Source organism: Rhipicephalus microplus, unplaced genomic scaffold (genome assembly GCF_043290135.1).
Source record: "Rhipicephalus microplus isolate Deutch F79 unplaced genomic scaffold, USDA_Rmic scaffold_26, whole genome shotgun sequence".
Classification (NCBI taxonomy): domain Eukaryota; kingdom Metazoa; phylum Arthropoda; class Arachnida; order Ixodida; family Ixodidae; genus Rhipicephalus; species Rhipicephalus microplus.
In genome coordinates, this window is record NW_027464599.1 from 8,135,533 (window position 1) to 8,153,982 (window position 18,450).

At 50.0% G+C, this 18,450-nt stretch overlaps 5 non-coding genes across 5 annotated transcripts; all 5 read right to left on the reverse strand.

The window, feature by feature from the left end:
• Nucleotides 1–1,871: 1,871 nt before the first annotated feature.
• On the reverse strand, nt 1,872–1,945 carry TRNAN-GUU (transfer RNA asparagine (anticodon GUU)). Its single transcript has one exon. It is a non-coding gene; the product is annotated as a tRNA-Asn (tRNA).
• A 1,982-nt stretch (nt 1,946–3,927) lies between these two features.
• Nucleotides 3,928–4,001, reverse strand: TRNAN-GUU (transfer RNA asparagine (anticodon GUU)). Its single transcript has one exon. It is a non-coding gene; the product is annotated as a tRNA-Asn (tRNA).
• Nucleotides 4,002–11,269: 7,268 nt separating this feature from the next.
• On the reverse strand, nt 11,270–11,343 carry TRNAN-GUU (transfer RNA asparagine (anticodon GUU)). The gene has a single exon. It is a non-coding gene; the product is annotated as a tRNA-Asn (tRNA).
• A 2,127-nt stretch (nt 11,344–13,470) lies between these two features.
• Nucleotides 13,471–13,544, reverse strand: TRNAN-GUU (transfer RNA asparagine (anticodon GUU)). The gene has a single exon. It is a non-coding gene; the product is annotated as a tRNA-Asn (tRNA).
• A 2,715-nt stretch (nt 13,545–16,259) lies between these two features.
• TRNAN-GUU (transfer RNA asparagine (anticodon GUU)) lies at nt 16,260–16,333 on the reverse strand. The gene has a single exon. It is a non-coding gene; the product is annotated as a tRNA-Asn (tRNA).
• Nucleotides 16,334–18,450: the final 2,117 nt, after the last annotated feature.

The window sequence follows — 18,450 nt, forward strand, 5'->3', positions numbered from 1 at the left end:
CAGCCGAACGTGCTGGCCAATTGCGCCACGGAGACAGTCTTGCTCAGATCTCACCACCATGAGAACATGTCTCTAAAGTTATCAGCGCAAAGAAAAAAGCAACACACCACTCCCAGGAGGGCTCGAACCTCCAACCTTTCGCTTAACAGCCGATCGCGCTAGCAAATTGCGCCACGGAGGCAGTCCTGCTATAATCTCACCACCATCAGAACATATCTTCAAAGCTATCAGCCCAAAGAAAAAAAGCGCCGCACCACCACCGGGTGGGCTCGAACCTCAAACATTTTTGTTAACAGCCGATCGCGCTAGCCAATTGCGCCACGGAGACAGTCCTGCTCTACTCTCACCACCATCAGAACATATCTTCAAAGCTATCAGCTCAAAGAAAAAAAAGCGCCGCACCACCACCGGGTGGGCTCGAACCTCAAACATTTTTGTTAACAGCCGATCGCGCTAGCCAATTGCGCCACGGAGACAGTCCTGCTCTACTCTCACCACCATCAGAACATATCTTCAAAGCTATCAGCTCAAAGAAAAAAAAGCGCCGCACCACTACCGGGTGGGCTCGAACCTCCAACCTTTCGGTTAACAGTCGACCGCGCTAGCCAATTGCGCCACGGAGACAGTCCTGCTTCACTCTCACCACCATCAGAACATATCTTCAAAGCTATCAGCCCATAGAAAAAAGCCAGCACCACCACCGGGTGTGCTCGAACCTCCAACCTTTCGGTTAACAGCCGATCGCGCTAGCCAATGGCGCCACAGAGACAGTCGTGCTCCACTCTCACCACCATGAGAACATATCTTCAAAGCTATCAGCGAAAAGAAAAAAAAAGCGACACACCGTCGCCGGGTGGGCTCAAACCTCCAACCTCTCGGTTAACAGCCGATCGCGCTAGCCAATCGCGCCACGGAGACAGTCCTGCTATACTCTCACCACCATCAGAACATATCTTCAAAGCTATCAGTCCAAAGAAAAAAAGCGCCGCACCACTCCGGGTGGGCTCGAACATCGAACCTTTCGTCTAACAGCCGATAGCGCTAGCCAATGGCGCCACGGAGACAGTCGTGCTCCACTCTCACCACCGTCACAACATTTCTTCGGAGCTATCAGCCCAAAGAAAAAAAAGCGCCGCACCACCACCGGGTGTGCTCGAACCTCCAACCTTTCAGTTAACAGCCGATCTCCGCTAGCCAATGGCGCCACGGAGACAGTCGTGCTCCACGCTCACCACCGTCAGAACATTTCTTCAGAGCTACCAGCTCAAAAAAAAGCGCCGCACCACCACCTGGTGGGCTAGAACCTCCAACCTTTACGTTAACAGCGGATCGCGCTACCCAAATGGGCCACGGAGACAGTCGTGCTCCACTCTCAACACCATTAGAACATATCTTCAAAGCTATCAGCGCAAAGAAAAAAGCAACACACCACTCCCGGGAGGGCTCAAACCTCCAATTTTTCGGTTAACAGCCGAACGTGCTGGCCAATTGCGCCACGGAGACAGTCTTGCTCAGATCTCACCACCATGAGAACATGTCTCTAAAGTTATCAGCGCAAAAAAAAAAGCAACACACCACTCCCAGGAGGGCTCGAACCTCCAACCTTTCGCTTAACAGCCGATCGCGCTAGCAAATTGCGCCACGGAGGCAGGCCTGCTATAATCTCACCACCATCAGAACATATCTTCAAAGCTATCAGCCCAAAGAAAAAAAACTGCCGCACCACCACCGGGTGGGCTCGAACTTCTAACTTTTCGGTTAAATGCAAATCGCGCTACCCAACTGCGCCACGGAGACAGTCGTGCTCCACTCTCACCACCATCAGAACATATCTTCAAAGCTATCAGCGAAAAGAAAAAAAAGCGACACACCGTCCCCGGGTGGGCTCAAACCTCCAACCTCTCGGTTAACAGCCGATCGCGCTAGCCGATTGCGCCACGGAGACAGTCCTGCTATACTCTCACCACCATCAGAACATATCTTCAAAGCTATCAGTCCACAGAAAAAAAGCGCCGCACCACTTTGGGTGGGCTCGAACCTCCAACCTTTCGTCTAACAGCCGATGGCGCTAGCCAATTGCGCCACGGAGACACTGAGGCTCCACTTTCACCACCATCAGAACATATCTTCAAAGCTATCAGCGCAAAAAAAGCGACACACCGTCCCCAGTGGGCTCGAAACTCCAAGCTTTCGGTTAACAGCCGATCACGCTAGCCAATTGCGCAACGGAGACAGTCCAGCTCCAATCTCACCACCATCAGAACATATCTTCAAGGCTATCAGCCCAAAGAAAAAAAGCGCCGCACTACCACCGGGTGGGCTCGAACCTCCAACCTTTCGGTTAACAGCTGATCGCGCTCGGCAATTGCGCCATGGAGACAGTCGTGCTCCACTCTCACTAAACTCAGAACATATCTTAAAAGCTATCAGCCCAAAGAAAAAAAGCGGCGCACCACCCCCGGGTGAGCTCGAACCTCCATCCTTTCTGTTAACAGCCGATCGCGCTAGCCAATTGCGCCACGGAGACAGTCGTGCTCCACTCTCACCACCATCAGAACATATCTTCAAAGCTATCAGCGCAAAGAAAAAAAAAAGCGACACACCATCCCCGAGTGGGCTCGAAACTCCAACCTTTTGATTAACAGCCGATCGCGCTAGCCAATTGCGCCACGGAGACAGTCCTGCTCCACTCTCACCACCATCAGAACATATCTTCAAAGCTATCAGCTCAAAGAAAAAAAGCGCCGCGCCGCTACCGGGTGGGCTCGAACCTCCAACCTTTCGGTTAACAGCCGATCGCGCTCGCCAATTGCGCCATGGAGACAGTCGTGCTCCACTCTCACTAACATCAGAACATATCTTCAAAGCTATCAGCCCAAAGAAAAAAAGCGGCGCACCACCCCCGGGTGGGCTCGAACCTCCATCCTTTCTGTTAACAGCCGATCGCGCTAGCCAATTGCGCCACGGAGACAGTCGTGCTCCACTCTCACCACCATCAGAACATATCTTCAAAGCTATCAGCTCAAAGAAAAAAAAGCGCCGCGCCGCTACCGGGTGGGCTCGAAACTCCAAGCTTTCGGTTAACAGCCGATCGCGCTAGCCAATTGCGCCACGGAGACAGTCCTGCTCTACTCTCACCACCATCAGAACATATCTTCAAAGCTATCAGCTCAAAGAAAAAAAAGCGCCGCACCACTACCGGGTGGGCTCGAACCTCCAACCTTTCGGTTAACAGTCGACCGCACTAGCCAATTGCGCCACGGAGACAGTCCTGCTTCACTCTCACCACCATCAGAACATATCTTCAAAGCTATCAGCCCATAGAAAAAAGCCAGCACCACCACCGGGTGTGCTCGAACCTCCAACCTTTCGGTTAACAGCCGATCGCGCTAGCCAATGGCGCCACAGAGACAGTCGTGCTCCACTCTCACCACCATGAGAACATATCTTCAAAGCTATCAGCGAAAAGAAAAAAAAAGCGACACACCGTCGCCGGGTGGGCTCAAACCTCCAACCTCTCGGTTAACAGCCGATCGCGCTAGCCAATCGCGCCACGGAGACAGTCCTGCTATACTCTCACCACCATCAGAACATATCTTCAAAGCTATCAGTCCAAAGAAAAAAAGCGCCGCACCACTCCGGGTTGGCTCGAACATCGAACCTTTCGTCTAACAGCCGATAGCGCTAGCCGATGGCGCCACGGAGACAGTCGTGCTCCACTCTCGCCACCGTCACAACATTTCTTCAGAGCTACCAGCTCAAAAAAAAAAGCGCCGCACCACCACCTGGTGGGCTAGAACCTCCAACCTTTACGTTAACAGCGGATCGCGCTACCCAACTGCGCCACGGAGACAGTCGTGCTCCACTCTCACCACCATCAGAACATATCTTCAAAGCTATCAGCGAAAAGAAAAAAAAGCGACACACCGTCCCCGGGTGGGCTCAAACCTCCAACCTCTCGGTTAACAGCCGATCGCGCTAGCCGATTGCGCCACGGAGACAGTCCTGCTATACTCTCACCACCATCAGAACATATCTTCAAAGCTATCAGTCCACAGAAAAAAAGCGCCGCACCACTTTGGGTGGGCTCGAACCTCCAACCTTTCGTCTAACAGCCGATGGCGCTAGCCAATTGCGCCACGGAGACACTGAGGCTCCACTTTCACCACCATCAGAACATATCTTCAAAGCTATCAGCGCAAAAAAAAAGCGACACACCGTCCCCAGTGGGCTCGAAACTCCAAGCTTTCGGTTAACAGCCGATCACGCTAGCCAATTGCGCAACGGAGACAGTCCAGCTCCACTCTCACCACCATCAGAACATATCTTCAAGGCTATCAGCCCAAAGAAAAAAAGCGCCGCACTACCACCGGGTGGGCTCGAACCTCCAACCTTTAGGTTAACAGCTGATCGCGCTCGACAATTGCGCCATGGAGACAGTCGTGCTCCACTCTCACTAAACTCAGAACATATCTTAAAAGCTATCAGCCCAAAGAAAAAAAGCGGCGCACCACCTCCGGGTGGGCTCGAACCTCCATCCTTTCTGTTAACAGCCGATCGCGCTAGCCAATTGCGCCACGGAGACAGTCGTGCTCCACTCTCACCACCATCAGAACATATCTTCAAAGCTATCAGCGCAAAGAAAAAAAAAGCGACACACCGTCCCCGAGTGGGCTCGAAACTCCAACCTTTCGGTTAACAGCCGATCGCGCTAGCCAATTGCGCCACGGAGACAGTCCTGCTCCACTCTCACCACCATCAGAACATATCTTCAAAGCTATCAGCTCAAAGAAAAAAAGCGCCGCGCCGCTACCGGGTGGGTTCGAACCTCCAACCTTTCGGTTAACAGCCGATCGCGCTCGCCAATTGCGCCATGGAGACAGTCGTGCTCCACTCTCACTAACATCAGAACATATCTTCAAAGCTATCAGCCCAAAGAAAAAAAGCGGCAACCACCCCCGGGTGGGCTCGAACCTCCATCCTTTCTGTTAACAGCCGATCGCGCTAGCCAATTGCGCCACGGAGACAGTCGTGCTCCACTCTCACCACCATCAGAACATATTATTATTTATTTAATAATACTGTCAACCCTCCAAGAGGGTCATAACAGAGAGGACAATACAATTACATACATAAAAAATGTACAAGGTACATAAAGTTGCGTAACACTCGGCACTTCACAATGAAAACAGGTATTTCATTAATACAATTCAGAATACAAAATAACAATTCAAAATTCACTGACATATTCCAAAATAATGGACATGAGGTCGCTTACATCAAACTCAACAATCTCGTAAGTGTGCCTCTACAGCATTTTCGAAGTCGGTGACATTGTTTAAAACAACAATTGCGTTTGGTAGTTTGTTCCACATTTCTACGACATCCGGGAAGAAAGAATATCGAAACATGTCAGTATTTGTTTGATATGGTTTTATGACGCAATCGTGGTTAGTTCGGGGATTTATTTTGCCTGGGGGGTGTAAATATTTGAACTTATCAATCTTAAGTTGCTCGTGAATTATTTGGAAGAATACCTTCAGCCTATATTTTTTTCTCCGCAGTTCAAGAGTATCTAAGTTGCATCTCTGTAACATCAGCGTGACCGATTCCTTTCTTCGGTATGTTGAACAAATAAAACGCGCCGCCAGTCTTTGTATTCTTTCCAGCTTCTTCTTAAGGGTCGCTTGATGGGGACTCCAAACAACGGCTGAGTATTCTAGTATCGTTCTAATGAAGGTGGTGTATGCAATATGTTTTACGTCACGCGATGCATGTTCCAGTTTTTTCCTCAATATGTACAACTTTTGATAGGCTATCGTGCAAACGTTATCTATATGTTCAGTCCATGACACTTTTCGCGTAATTGTTACCCCGAGATACTTGAACTGTTGCGCATGCACCAACAAGTGTCCACCAATGCTGTACGGAAAGGAATGGATAGTTTTCCTTTTACTGATGTGTGTATATGTAGATTTAGAATAATTTATTGACATTTTCCATTTCCTACACCAATTATCTAACTTTTTCAAACAATTCTGAACTTTCAATTGGTCATCTAACTTGGTAATTGTGGCGTAGATTAGGCAGTCGTCTGCAAAAAGTTTAACTTGGACACCCTCTTCTGCCGCCACACTACTGATGTCATTGATATAGAGGAGAAACAATAGTGGTCCCAATACTGAGCCTTGGGGCACCCCTGAAAGTACAGCTAAAGGATCTGATACATAACCATCCAGTTTTACTACCTGCGTACGGTTTGTTAAATATGCTTCAATCCATTTTATTACGAGCTCATTTATTCCTGCATTACGTAATTTGAAGATTAATTGGACATGGGGTACTTTATCGAACGCCTTCGCAAAATCCACGCAAACCACATCAACCTGTTGTCTTATATCTACAGCAGCCGCAAAATCATGGATTGTTTCTATTAACTGTGTCACGGCTGATAACCCGGTCCTGAAGCCATGTTGATAAGGATACAGCAAAGTGTTCTGATCTAGGAACCTGAGTATATGTTTTGCTATTATATGTTCGAACAGTTTGCAGGTAACTGAAGTAAGTGACACTGGACGGTAATTTGTAGCCTGTTTTCGGTTGCCTCCTTTAAATACAGGAATGACGAATGCGGTGCGCCAATCTTGTGGCAGTGAGTGCATTGTATATGTTTTTTGAAAGATGATAGTCAGATAATGTGACATCCATTCTGCATATCGTTTGAGGAATACAGTTGGTATACCGTCGGGACCGCTCGATTTTTTCGTGTCCAATTTGAGTAATTGTTGAAATACGCCTTCCCTAGCTATTTCGAGTGTTTCCATTGGAACAGTGGGAAGAATTCTTAAGGCTTCTTCCGTACTCGCTGTAGTTTCCAGTGGGTTAAATACAGACTGAAAAAAGTTGTTGAAATGGTTTGCTATCTCATCTTTTTTTCTTATAATGTTACTACCAACATGAATTTCATCAGCTGTTTCTTTCCTGTCGCTAAAATACCGCCAAAATTTCTGAGGTGAAGACCTGAGGAACTCACTGAGGTTTTTTTCAAAAAATGTTTGTTTAGATGTGGCCAAGGTACGCCTGAGTTCAGTTTTTAAATTTCTCAGAACCACTGGCGACGTGCTCCCCTTACGCAGCCTCTTAAGTTTCCTCTTCATATGAATTATATCTCGGGTGATCCAAGGACTTCTCTGTTTCGTTTTTTTAACGCGTGATGGAACATATTTGGCTATGCAGTAACATATAATACATTTGAATTCTTGCCATAGCTCTTCTACTGATTTTAAACCCGAGATGCTCTCGAAATTATCCAATTGGATCTCCAAATAGTCAAGAATCGATGTATCGTCAGCCCTAGCATAGTCTTTAACTTTTACTGGCACATAGCTCTTCACATGTCTCAATGCTCGAACAGGCAGATCAAGACAGATCATCCTGTGATCCGATATACCATCTTGCACCATCACCTTGTAATCATTTAATTTATTTGATAGGAACACCAAGTCTAGTATCGACCTTGACGTCGGCGTAATTCTGGTATCTTCAAGCACTATTTGTTTCAAATTGTAGGTAAACATAATTTCTAGCATTTTTTCTGCGTTTACTGGCTCCCCACCACTGTACGAAAAATTCTTCCAGTTTATATGTGGAATATTAAAATCCCCAGTCAATATCAACCTAGTGTTCTCATTTACATGGGCACATAAAAACTTGTTCAAGGATTTCAGAAACTCAGGGGAGCTTGAGGGTGGCCGATATACAACTCCAATAAGGAAAACGGTGCTTTCACATGTTATTCTACACCAGAGAGTTCCTGGTACTTCGCAATCAATCAACGAAGCATTAAGAGAACCTTTAATGATTATACACACCCCACCTCCACGTGAGTCTCTGTCTTTTCTAAATATGCTGTAACTGGGAGGTACAACACAATCATTCGGTATATTTTCATGCAACCACGTTTCTGTTATCGTGGTTATGTGAGGATCGTGGGAAAGCAATAAGTACTCAAGGTGCGTAGTCTTGTTCACTATACTGCGAGCATTGAACGAGAGCAATCTTAGCTATTTTTTTGGTGCCTCAAATGAGCTGCCTGGGCTATCAGATCCGTTTGCCTCAGTTAATACGACGCGCTCACTTCGCTTCGTTGTAACAGTACCACGTTTGCCCGAGTGCAAATAGCGCTCGCCTCTGACGTCATCCCATGCGTATATGTCATCGTTTATCCTGAGTTTATCGTGTACGAGAACTACTTTCGCACCCGCCTCCCTATCCAAGGCAGCGCTTTGCCATAACTTCTTTCGTATCTGCACTGTTTCCTTCGCATAGTCGTTGCTTATTCTGATCGAAGTTCCCTTTAGTTTTGCGCAGCTTTTAAAGATAGTATCCTTTTCCTTGCTGTCGTAAAATTTCAGGATCACGGGCCTTGGTCTATCACGATTTACTTTTCCGATCCGGTGAATTCTTTCCACTGTAGTAACTTCTATGCGAAGAACTTTAGAAAAAATGTCATTCACAATGCGTCTTTTTAACACTTGCGCAGACTCGTTCGCGCTCTCAGGAAGGCCAAACACCAAGAGATTATTTCGTCTGCTTCTATTTTCGTAATCAATTAACTTGTCATTTTGCTCCCGAACGATGGCCTCCAGTTTATCCATTCTATCTTTCATTTCATCAAACATGGATATTACACCCTGTATCTTATCTGTTTTAGCATTCACTTCTGCAATTTCTTTCCTGATGTCGTCTACCTTGCATTCCAAAGCATTTTGTTTTTCGAGAATTTCCTGCAAAATGTCAGCAGTCTTTGGGCCTGGATTTTCCTCAACATCACCAGCCATCAGCAGTAACAGTACTGACCAGCAATCGTTCAAAATAGCACAACATCTACGAGGGCACGGCAGCACTAACAAGTATCTATTATCACTGCGATACGTAGAGCTGTAACTAACCTGCAATAGCAGCAACGGTGTTTTAGACATCTTGTTCGCCAGCCAAGTGCCGTGCCCTCTGAAGCCGATGTTCTCGCGTTGTCCCTTTTTAAGACAGGTCGCTGGTGACGTCACACCCGTGGCAGCAAGTCCAGAAAGTGCGCACTCCAAGCTTCCATTTTCGCAACGCTGCGCATCGACGAAGAAAAAGCAGCCTCCGTCGTCGTCCACAGGCATTCCGACGATAAACCATGGCAGCATCTGCAATAGCAGCAACGGTGTTTTAGACATCTTGTTCGCCAGCCAAGTGCCGTGCCCTCTGAAGCCGATGTTCTCGCGTTGTCCCTTTTTAAGACTGGTCGCTGGTGACGTCACACCCGTGGCAGCAAGTCCAGAAAGTGCGCACTCCAAGCTTCCATTTTCGCAACGCTGCGCATCGACGAAGAAAAAGCAGCCTCCGTCGTCGTCCACAGGCATTCCGACGATAAACCATGGCAGCATCTGCAATAGCAGCAACGGTGTTTTAGACATCTTGTTCGCCAGCCAAGTGCCGTGCCCTCTGAAGCCGATGTTCTCGCGTTGTCCCTTTTTAAGACTGGTCGCTGGTGACGTCACACCCGTGGCAGCAAGTCCAGAAAGTGCGCACTCCAAGCTTCCATTTTCGCAACGCTGCGCATCGACGAAGAAAAAGCAGCCTCCGTCGTCGTCCACAGGCATTCCGACGATAAACCATGGCAGCATCTGCAATAGCAGCAACGGTGTTTTAGACATCTTGTTCGCCAGCCAAGTGCCGTGCCCTCTGAAAAGCTATCAGCTCAAAGTTATATCTTCAAAGCTATCAGCTCAAAGAAAAAAAAGCGCCGCGCCGCTACCGGGTGGGCTCGAAACTCCAAGCTTTCGGTTAACAGCCGATCGCGCTAGCCAATTGCGCCACGGAGACAGTCCTGCTCTACTCTCACCACCATCAGAACATATCTTCAAAGCTATCAGCCCAAAGAAAAAAAGCGCCGCACCACCACCGGGTGGGCTCGAACCTCAAACATTTTTGTTAACAGCCGATCGCACTAGCCAATTGCGCCACGGAGACAGTCCTGCTCTACTCTCACCACCATCAGAACATATCTTAAAAGCTATCAGCTCAAAGAAAAAAAAGCGCCGCAAAACTACCGGGTGGGCTCGAACCTCCAACCTTTCGGTTAACAGCCGATCGCGCTAGCCAATGGCGCCACAGAGACAGTCGTGCTCCACTCTCACCACCATGAGAACATATCTTCAAAGCTATCAGCGAAAAGAAAAAAAAAGCGACACACCGTCGCCGGGTGGGCTCAAACCTCCAACCTCTCGGTTAACAGCCGATCGCGCTAGCCAATCGCGCCACGGAGACAGTCCTGCTATACTCTCACCACCATCAGAACATATCTTCAAAGCTATCAGTCCAAAGAAAAAAAGCGCCGCACCACTCCGGGTGGGCTCGAACATCGAACCTTTCGTCTAACAGCCGATAGCGCTAGCCAATGGCGCCACGGAGACAGTCGTGCTCCACTCTCACCACCGTCACAACATTTCTTCGGAGCTATCAGCCCAAAGAAAAAAAAGCGCCGCACCACCACCGGGTGTGCTCGAACCTCCAACCTTTCGGTTAACAGCCGATCGCGCTAGCCAATGGCGCCACGGAGACAGTCGTGCTCCACGCTCACCACCGTCAGAACATTTCTTCAGAGCTACCAGCTCAAAAAAAAAAGCGCCGCACCACCACCTGGTGGGCTAGAACCTCCAACCTTTACGTTAACAGCGGATCGCGCTACCCAATTGGGCCACGGAGACAGTCGTGCTCCACTCTCAACACCATTAGAACATATCTTCAAAGCTATCAGCGCAAAGAAAAAAGCAACACACCACTCCCGGGAGGGCTCAAACCTCCAATTTTTCGGTTAACAGCCGAACGTGCTGGCCAATTGCGCCACGGAGACAGTCTTGCTCAGATCTCACCACCATGAGAACATGTCTCTAAAGTTATCAGCGCAAAGAAAAAAGCAACACACCACTCCCAGGAGGGCTCGAACCTCCAACCTTTCGCTTAACAGCCGATCGCGCTAGCAAATTGCGCCACGGAGGCAGTCCTGCTATAATCTCACCACCATCAGAACATATCTTCAAAGCTATCAGCCCAAAGAAAAAAAACTGCCGCACCACCACCGGGTGGGCTCGAACTTCTACCTTTTCGGTTAAATGCAAATCGCGCTAGCCAACTGCGCCACGGAGACAGTCGTGCTCCACTCTCACCACCATCAGAACATATCTTCAAAGCTATCAGCGAAAAGAAAAAAAAAGCGACACACCGTCCCCGGGTGGGCTCAAACCTCCAACCTCTCGGTTAACAGCCGATCGCGCTAGCCGATTGCGCCACGGAGACAGTCCTGCTATACTCTCACCACCATCAGAACATATCTTCAAAGCTATCAGTCCACAGAAAAAAAGCGCCGCACCACTTTGGGTGGGCTCGAACCTCCAACCTTTCGTCGAACAGCCGATGGCGCTAGCCAATTGCGCCACGGAGACACTGAGGCTCCACTTTCACCACCATCAGAACATATCTTCAAAGCTATCAGCGCAAAAAAAAAGCGACACACCGTCCCCAGTGGGCTCGAAACTCCAAGCTTTCGGTTAACAGCCGATCACGCTAGCCAATTGCGCAACGGAGACAGTCCAGCTACAATCTCACCACCATCAGAACATATCTTCAAGGCTATCAGCCCAAAGAAAAAAAGCGCCGCACTACCACCGGGTGGGCTCGAACCTCCAACCTTTCGGTTAACAGCTGATCGCGCTCGGCAATTGCGCCATGGAGACAGTCGTGCTCCACTCTCACTAAACTCAGAACATATCTTAAAAGCTATCAGCCCAAAGAAAAAAAGCGGCGCACCACCCCCGGGTGGGCTCGAACCTCCATCCTTTCTGTTAACAGCCGATCGCGCTAGCCAATTGCGCCACGGAGACAGTCGTGCTCCACTCTCACCACCATCAGAACATATCTTCAAAGCTATCAGCGCAAAGAAAAAAAAAGCGACACACCATCCCCGAGTGGGCTCGAAACTCCAACCTTTCGGTTAACAGCCGATCGCGCTAGCCAATTGCGCCACGGAGACAGTCCTGCTCCACTCTCACCACCATCAGAACATATCTTCAAAGCTATCAGCTCAAAGAAAAAAAGCGGCGCGCCGCTACCGGGTGGGCTCGAACCTCCAACCTTTCGGTTAACAGCCGATCGCGCTCGCCAATTGCGCCATGGAGACAGTCGTGCTCCACTCTCACTAACATCAGAACATATCTTCAAAGCTATCAGCCCAAAGAAAAAAAGCGGCGCACCACCCCCGAGTGGGCTCGAACCTCCATCCTTTCTGTTAACAGCCGATCGCGCTAGCCAATTGCGCCACGGAGACAGTCGTGCTCCACTCTCACCACCATCAGAACATATCTTCAAAGCTATCAGCTCAAAGAAAAAAAAGCGCCGCGCCGCTACCGGGTGGGCTCGAAACTCCAAGCTTTCGGTTAACAGCCGATCGCGCTAGCCAATTGCGCCACGGAGACAGTCCTGCTCTACTCTCACCACCATCAGAACATATCTTCAAAGCTATCAGCCCAAAGAAAAAAAGCGCCGCACCACCACCGGGTGGGCTCGAACCTCAAACATTTTTGTTAAGAGCCGATCGCGCTAGTCAATTGCGCCACGGAGACAGTCCTGCTCTACACTCACCACCATCAGAACATATCTTCAAAGCTATCAGCTCAAAGAAAAAAAAGCGCCGCACCACTACCGGGTGGGCTCGAACCTCCAACCTTTCGGTTAACAGTCGACCGCGCTAGCCAATTGCGCCACGGAGACAGTCCTGCTTCACTCTCACCACCATCAGAACATATCTTCAAAGCTATCAGCCCATAGAAAAAAGCCAGCACCACCACCGGGTGTGCTCGAACCTCCAACCTTTCGGTTAACAGCCGATCGCGCTAGCCAATGGCGCCACAGAGACAGTCGTGCTCCACTCTCACCACCATGAGAACATATCTTCAAAGCTATCAGCGAAAAGAAAAAAAAACGACACACCGTCGCCGGGTGGGCTCAAACCTCCAACCTCTCGGTTAACAGCCGATCGCGCTAGCCAATCGCGCCACGGAGACAGTCCTGCTATACTCTCACCGCCATCAGAACATATCTTCAAAGCTATCAGTCCAAAGAAAAAAAGCGCCGCACCACTCCGGGTTGGCTCGAACATCGAACCTTTCGTCTAACAGCCGATAGCGCTAGCCAATGGCGCCACGCAGACAGTCGTGCTCCACTCTCACCACCGTCACAACATTTCTTCAGAGCTACCAGCTCAAAAAAAAGCGCCGCACCACCACCTGGTGGGCTAGAACCTCCAACCTTTACGTTAACAGCGGATCGCGCTACCCAACTGCGCCACGGAGACAGTCGTGCTCCACTCTCACCACCATCAGAACATATCTTCAAAGCTATCAGCGAAAAGAAAAAAAAGCGACACACCGTCCCCGGGTGGGCTCAAACCTCCAACCTCTCGGTTAACAGCCGATCGCGCTAGCCGATTGCGCCACGGAGACAGTCCTGCTATACTCTCACCACCATCAGAACATATCTTCAAAGCTATCAGTCCACAGAAAAAAAGCGCCGCACCACTTTGGGTGGGCTCGAACCTCCAACCTTTTGTCTAACAGCCGATGGCGCTAGCCAATTGCGCCACGGAGACACTGAGGCTCCACTTTCACCACCATCAGAACATATCTTCAAAGCTATCAGCGCAAAAAAAAAGCGACACACCGTCCCCAGTGGGCTCGAAACTCCAAGCTTTCGGTTAACAGCCGATCACGCTAGCCAATTGCGCAACGGAGACAGTCCAGCTCCACTCTCACCACCATCAGAACATATCTTCAAGGCTATCAGCCCAAAGAAAAAAAGCGCCGCACTACCACCGGGTGGGCTCGAACCTCCAACCTTTCGGTTAACAGCTGATCGCGCTCGGCAATTGCGCCATGGAGACAGTCGTGCTCCACTCTCACTAAACTCAGAACATATCTTAAAAGCTATCAGCCCAAAGAAAAAAAGCGGCGCACCACCCCCGGGTGTTCTCGAACCTCCATCCTTTCTGTTAACAGCCGATCGCGCTAGCCAATTGCGCCACGGAGACAGTCGTGCTCCACTCTCACCACCATCAGAACATATCTTCAAAGCTATCAGCGCAAAGAAAAAAAAAAGCGACACACCGTCCCCGAGTGGGCTCGAAACTCCAACCTTTCGGTTAACAGCCGATCGCGCTAGCCAATTGCGCCACGGAGACAGTCCTGCTCCACTCTCACCACCATCAGAACATATCTTCAAAGCTATCAGCTCAGAGAAAAAAAGCGCCGCGCCGCTACCGGGTGGGCTCGAACCTCCAACCTTTCGGTTAACAGCCGATCGCGCTCGCCAATTGCGCCATGGAGACAGTCGTGCTCCACTCTCACTAACATCAGAACATATCTTCAAAGCTATAAGCCCAAAGAAAAAAAGCGGCGCACCACCCCCGGGTGGGCTCGAACCTCCATCCTTTCTGTTAACAGCCGATCGCGCTAGCCAATTGCGCCACGGAGACAGTCGTGCTCCACTCTCACCACCATCAGAACATATCTTCAAAGCTATCAGCTCAAAGAAAAAAAAGCGCCGCGCCGCTACCGGGTGGGCTCGAAACTCCAAGCTTTCGGTTAACAGCCGATCGCGCTAGCCAATGGCGCCACGGAGACAGTCGTGCTCCACGCTCACCTCCGTCAGAACATTTCTTCAGAGCTACCAGCTCAAAAAAAAAGCGCCGCACCACCACCTGGTGGGCTAGAACCTCCAACCTTTACGTTAACAGCGGATCGCGCTAGCCAATTGCGCCACGGAGACAGTCCTGCTCCACTCTCACCACCATCAGAACATATCTTCAAAGCTATCAGCTCAAAGAAAAAAAAGCGCCGCGCCGCTACCAGGTGGGCTCGAACCTCCAACCTTTCGGTTAACAGCCGTACGCGCTCGCCAATTGCGCCATGGAGACAGTCGTGCTCCACTCTCACTAACATCAGAACATATCTTCAAAGCTATCAGCCAAAGAAAAAAAGCGGCGCACCACCCCCGGGTGGGCTCGAACCTCCATCCTTTCTGTTAACAGCCGATCGCGCTAGCCAATCGCGCCACGGAGACAGTCGTGCTCCACTCTCACCTCCATCAGAACATATCTTCAAAGCTATCAGCTCAAAGAAAAAAAGCGCCGCGCCGCTACCGGGTGGGCTCGAAACTCCAAGCTTTCGGTTAACAGCCGTACGCGCTAGCCAATTGCGCCACGGAGACAGTCCTGCTCTACTCTCACCACCATCAGAACATATCTTCAAAGCTATCAGCCCAAAGAAAAAAAGCGCCGCACCACCACCGGGTGGGCTCGAACCTCAAACATTTTTGTTAACAGCCGATCGCACTAGCCAATTGCGCCACGGAGACAGTCCTGCTTCACTCTCACCACCATCAGAACATATCTTTAAATCTATCAGCCCAAAGAAAAAAAAGCAACACACCACTCCCGGTAGGGCTCGAACCTCCAACCTTTCGGTTAACAGCTGATCGCGCTAGCCAATGGCGCCACGGAGACAGTCCTGCTCCACGCTCACCACCGTCAGAACATTTCTTCAGAGCTACCAGCTCAAAAAAAAAGCGCCGCACCACCACCTGGTGGGCTCGAACCTCCAACCTTTACGTTAACAGCAGATCGCGCTACCCAATTGGGCCACGGAGACAGTCGTGCTCCACTCTCAACACCATTAGAACATATCTTCAAAGCTATCAGCGCAAAGAAAAAAGCAACACACCACTCCCGGGAGGGCTCAAACCTCCAATTTTTCGGTTAACAGCCGAACGTGCTGGCCAATTGCGCCACGGAGACAGTCTTGCTCAGATCTCACCACCATGAGAACATGTCTCTAAAGTTATCAGCGCAAAGAAAAAAGCAACACACCACTCCCAGGAGGGCTCGAACCTCCAACCTTTCGCTTAACAGCCGATCGCGCTAGCAAATTGCGCCACGGAGGCAGTCCTGCTATACTCTCACCACCATCAGAACATATCTTCAAAGCTATCAGCCCAAAGAAAAAAACTGCCGCACCACCACCGGGTGGGCTCGAACTTCCAACTTTTCGGTTAACTGCAAATCGCGCTAGCCAACTGCGCCACGGAGACAGTCGTGCTCCACTCTCACCACCATCAGAACATATCTTCAAAGCTATCAGCGAAAAGAAAAAAAAGCGACACACCGTCCCCGGGTGGGCTCAAACCTCCAACCTCTCGGTTAACAGCCGATTGCGCTAGCCGATTGCGCCACGGAGACAGTCCTGTTATACTCTCACCACCATCAGAACATATCTTCAAAGCTATCAGTCCACAGAAAAAAAGCGCCGCACCATTTTGGGTGGGCTCGAACCTCCAACCTTTCGTCTAACAGCCGATGGCGCTAGCCAATTGCGCCACGGAGACACTGAGGCTCCACTTTCACCACCATCAGAACATATCTTCAAAGCTGTCAGCGCAAAAAAAAGCGACACACCGTCCCCAGTGGGCTCGAAACTCCAAGCTTTCGGTTAACAGCCGATCACGCTAGCCAATTGCGCAACGGAGACAGTCCAGCTCCACTCTCACCACCATCAGAACATATCTTCAAAGCTATCAGCCCAAAGAAAAAAAGCGCCGCACTACCACCGGGTGGGCTCGAACCTCCAACCTTTCGGTTAACAGCTGATCGCGCTCGCCAATTGCGCCATGGAGACAGTCGTGCTCCACTATCACTAACATCAGAACATATCTTAAAAGCTATCAGCCCAAAGAAAAAAAGCGGCGCACCACCCCCGGGTGGGCTCGAAACTCCAACCTTTCGGTTAACAGCTGATCGCGCTAGCCAATTGCGCCACGGAGACAGTCCTGCTCCACTCTCACCACCATCAGAACATATCTTCAAAGCTATCAGCTCAAAGAAAAAAAAGCGCCGCGCCGCTACCGGGTGGGCTCGAACCTCCAACATTTCGGTTAACAGCCGATCGCGCTCGCCAATTGCGCCATGGAGACAGTCGTGCTCCACTCTCACTAACATCAGAACATATCTTCAAAGCTATCAGCCAAAAGAAAAAAAGCGGCGCACCACCCCCGGGTGGGCTCGAACCTCCATCCTTTCTGTTAACAGCCGATCGCGCTAGCCAATTGCGCCACGGAGACAGTCGTGCTCCACTCTCACCTCCATCAGAACATATCTTCAAAGCTATCAGCTCAAAGAAAAAAAGCGCCGCGCCGCTACCGGGTGGGCTCGAAACTCCAAGCTTTCGGTTAACAGCCGATCGCGCTAGCCAATTGCGCCACGGAGACAGTCCTGCTCTACTCTCACCACCATCAGAACATATCTTCAAAGCTATCAGCCCAAAGAAAAAAAGCGCCGCACCACCACCGGGTGGGCTCGAACCTCAAACATTTTTGTTAACAGCCGATCACACTAGCCAATTGCGCCACGGAGACAGTCCTGCTTCACTCTCACCACCATCAGAACATATCTTTAAATCTATCAGCCCAAAGAAAAAAAAGCAACACACCACTCCCGGTAGGGCTCGAACCTCCAACCTTTCGGTTAACAGCTGATCGCGCTAGCCAATGGCGCCACGGAGACAGTCCTGCTCCACGCTCATCACCGTCAGAACATTTCTTCAGAGCTATCAGCCCAAAGAAAAAAAAGCGCCGCACCACCACCTGGTGGGCTCGAACCTCCAACCTTTACGTTAACAGCGGATCGCGCTAGCCAATTGGGCCACGGAGACAGTCGTGCTCCGCTCTCACCACCATTAGAACATATCTTCATAGCTATCAGCGCAATGAAAAAAGAAACACACCACTCCCAGGAGGGCTCGAACCTCCAACCTTTCGCTTAACAGCCGATCGCGCTAGCAAATTGCGCCACGGAGGCAGTCCTGCTATAATCTCACCCCCATTAGAACATTTCTTTAGAGCTATCAGCCCAAAGAAAAAAAAGTGCCGCACCACCACCGGGTGGGCTCAAACCTCCAAACATTCAGTCAACAGCAGATCGCGCTAGCCAATTGCGCCACAGAGACAGTCGTGCTCCACTCTCACCACCATCAGAACATATCTTCAAAGCTATCAGCGAAAAGAAAAAAAAGCGACACACCGTCCCCGGGTGGGCTCAAACCTCCAACCTCTCGGTTAACAGCCGATCACGCTAGCCGATTGCGCCACGGAGACAGTCCTGCTATACTCTCACCACCATCAGGACATATCTTCAAAGCTATCAGTCCAAAGAAAAAAAGCGACACACCGTCCCCAGTGGGCTCGAAACTCGAAGCTTTCGGTTAACAGCCGATCACGCTAGCCAATTGCGCAACGGAGACAGTCCAGCTCCACTCTCACCACCACCAGAACATATCTTCAAAGCTATCAGCCCAAAGAAAA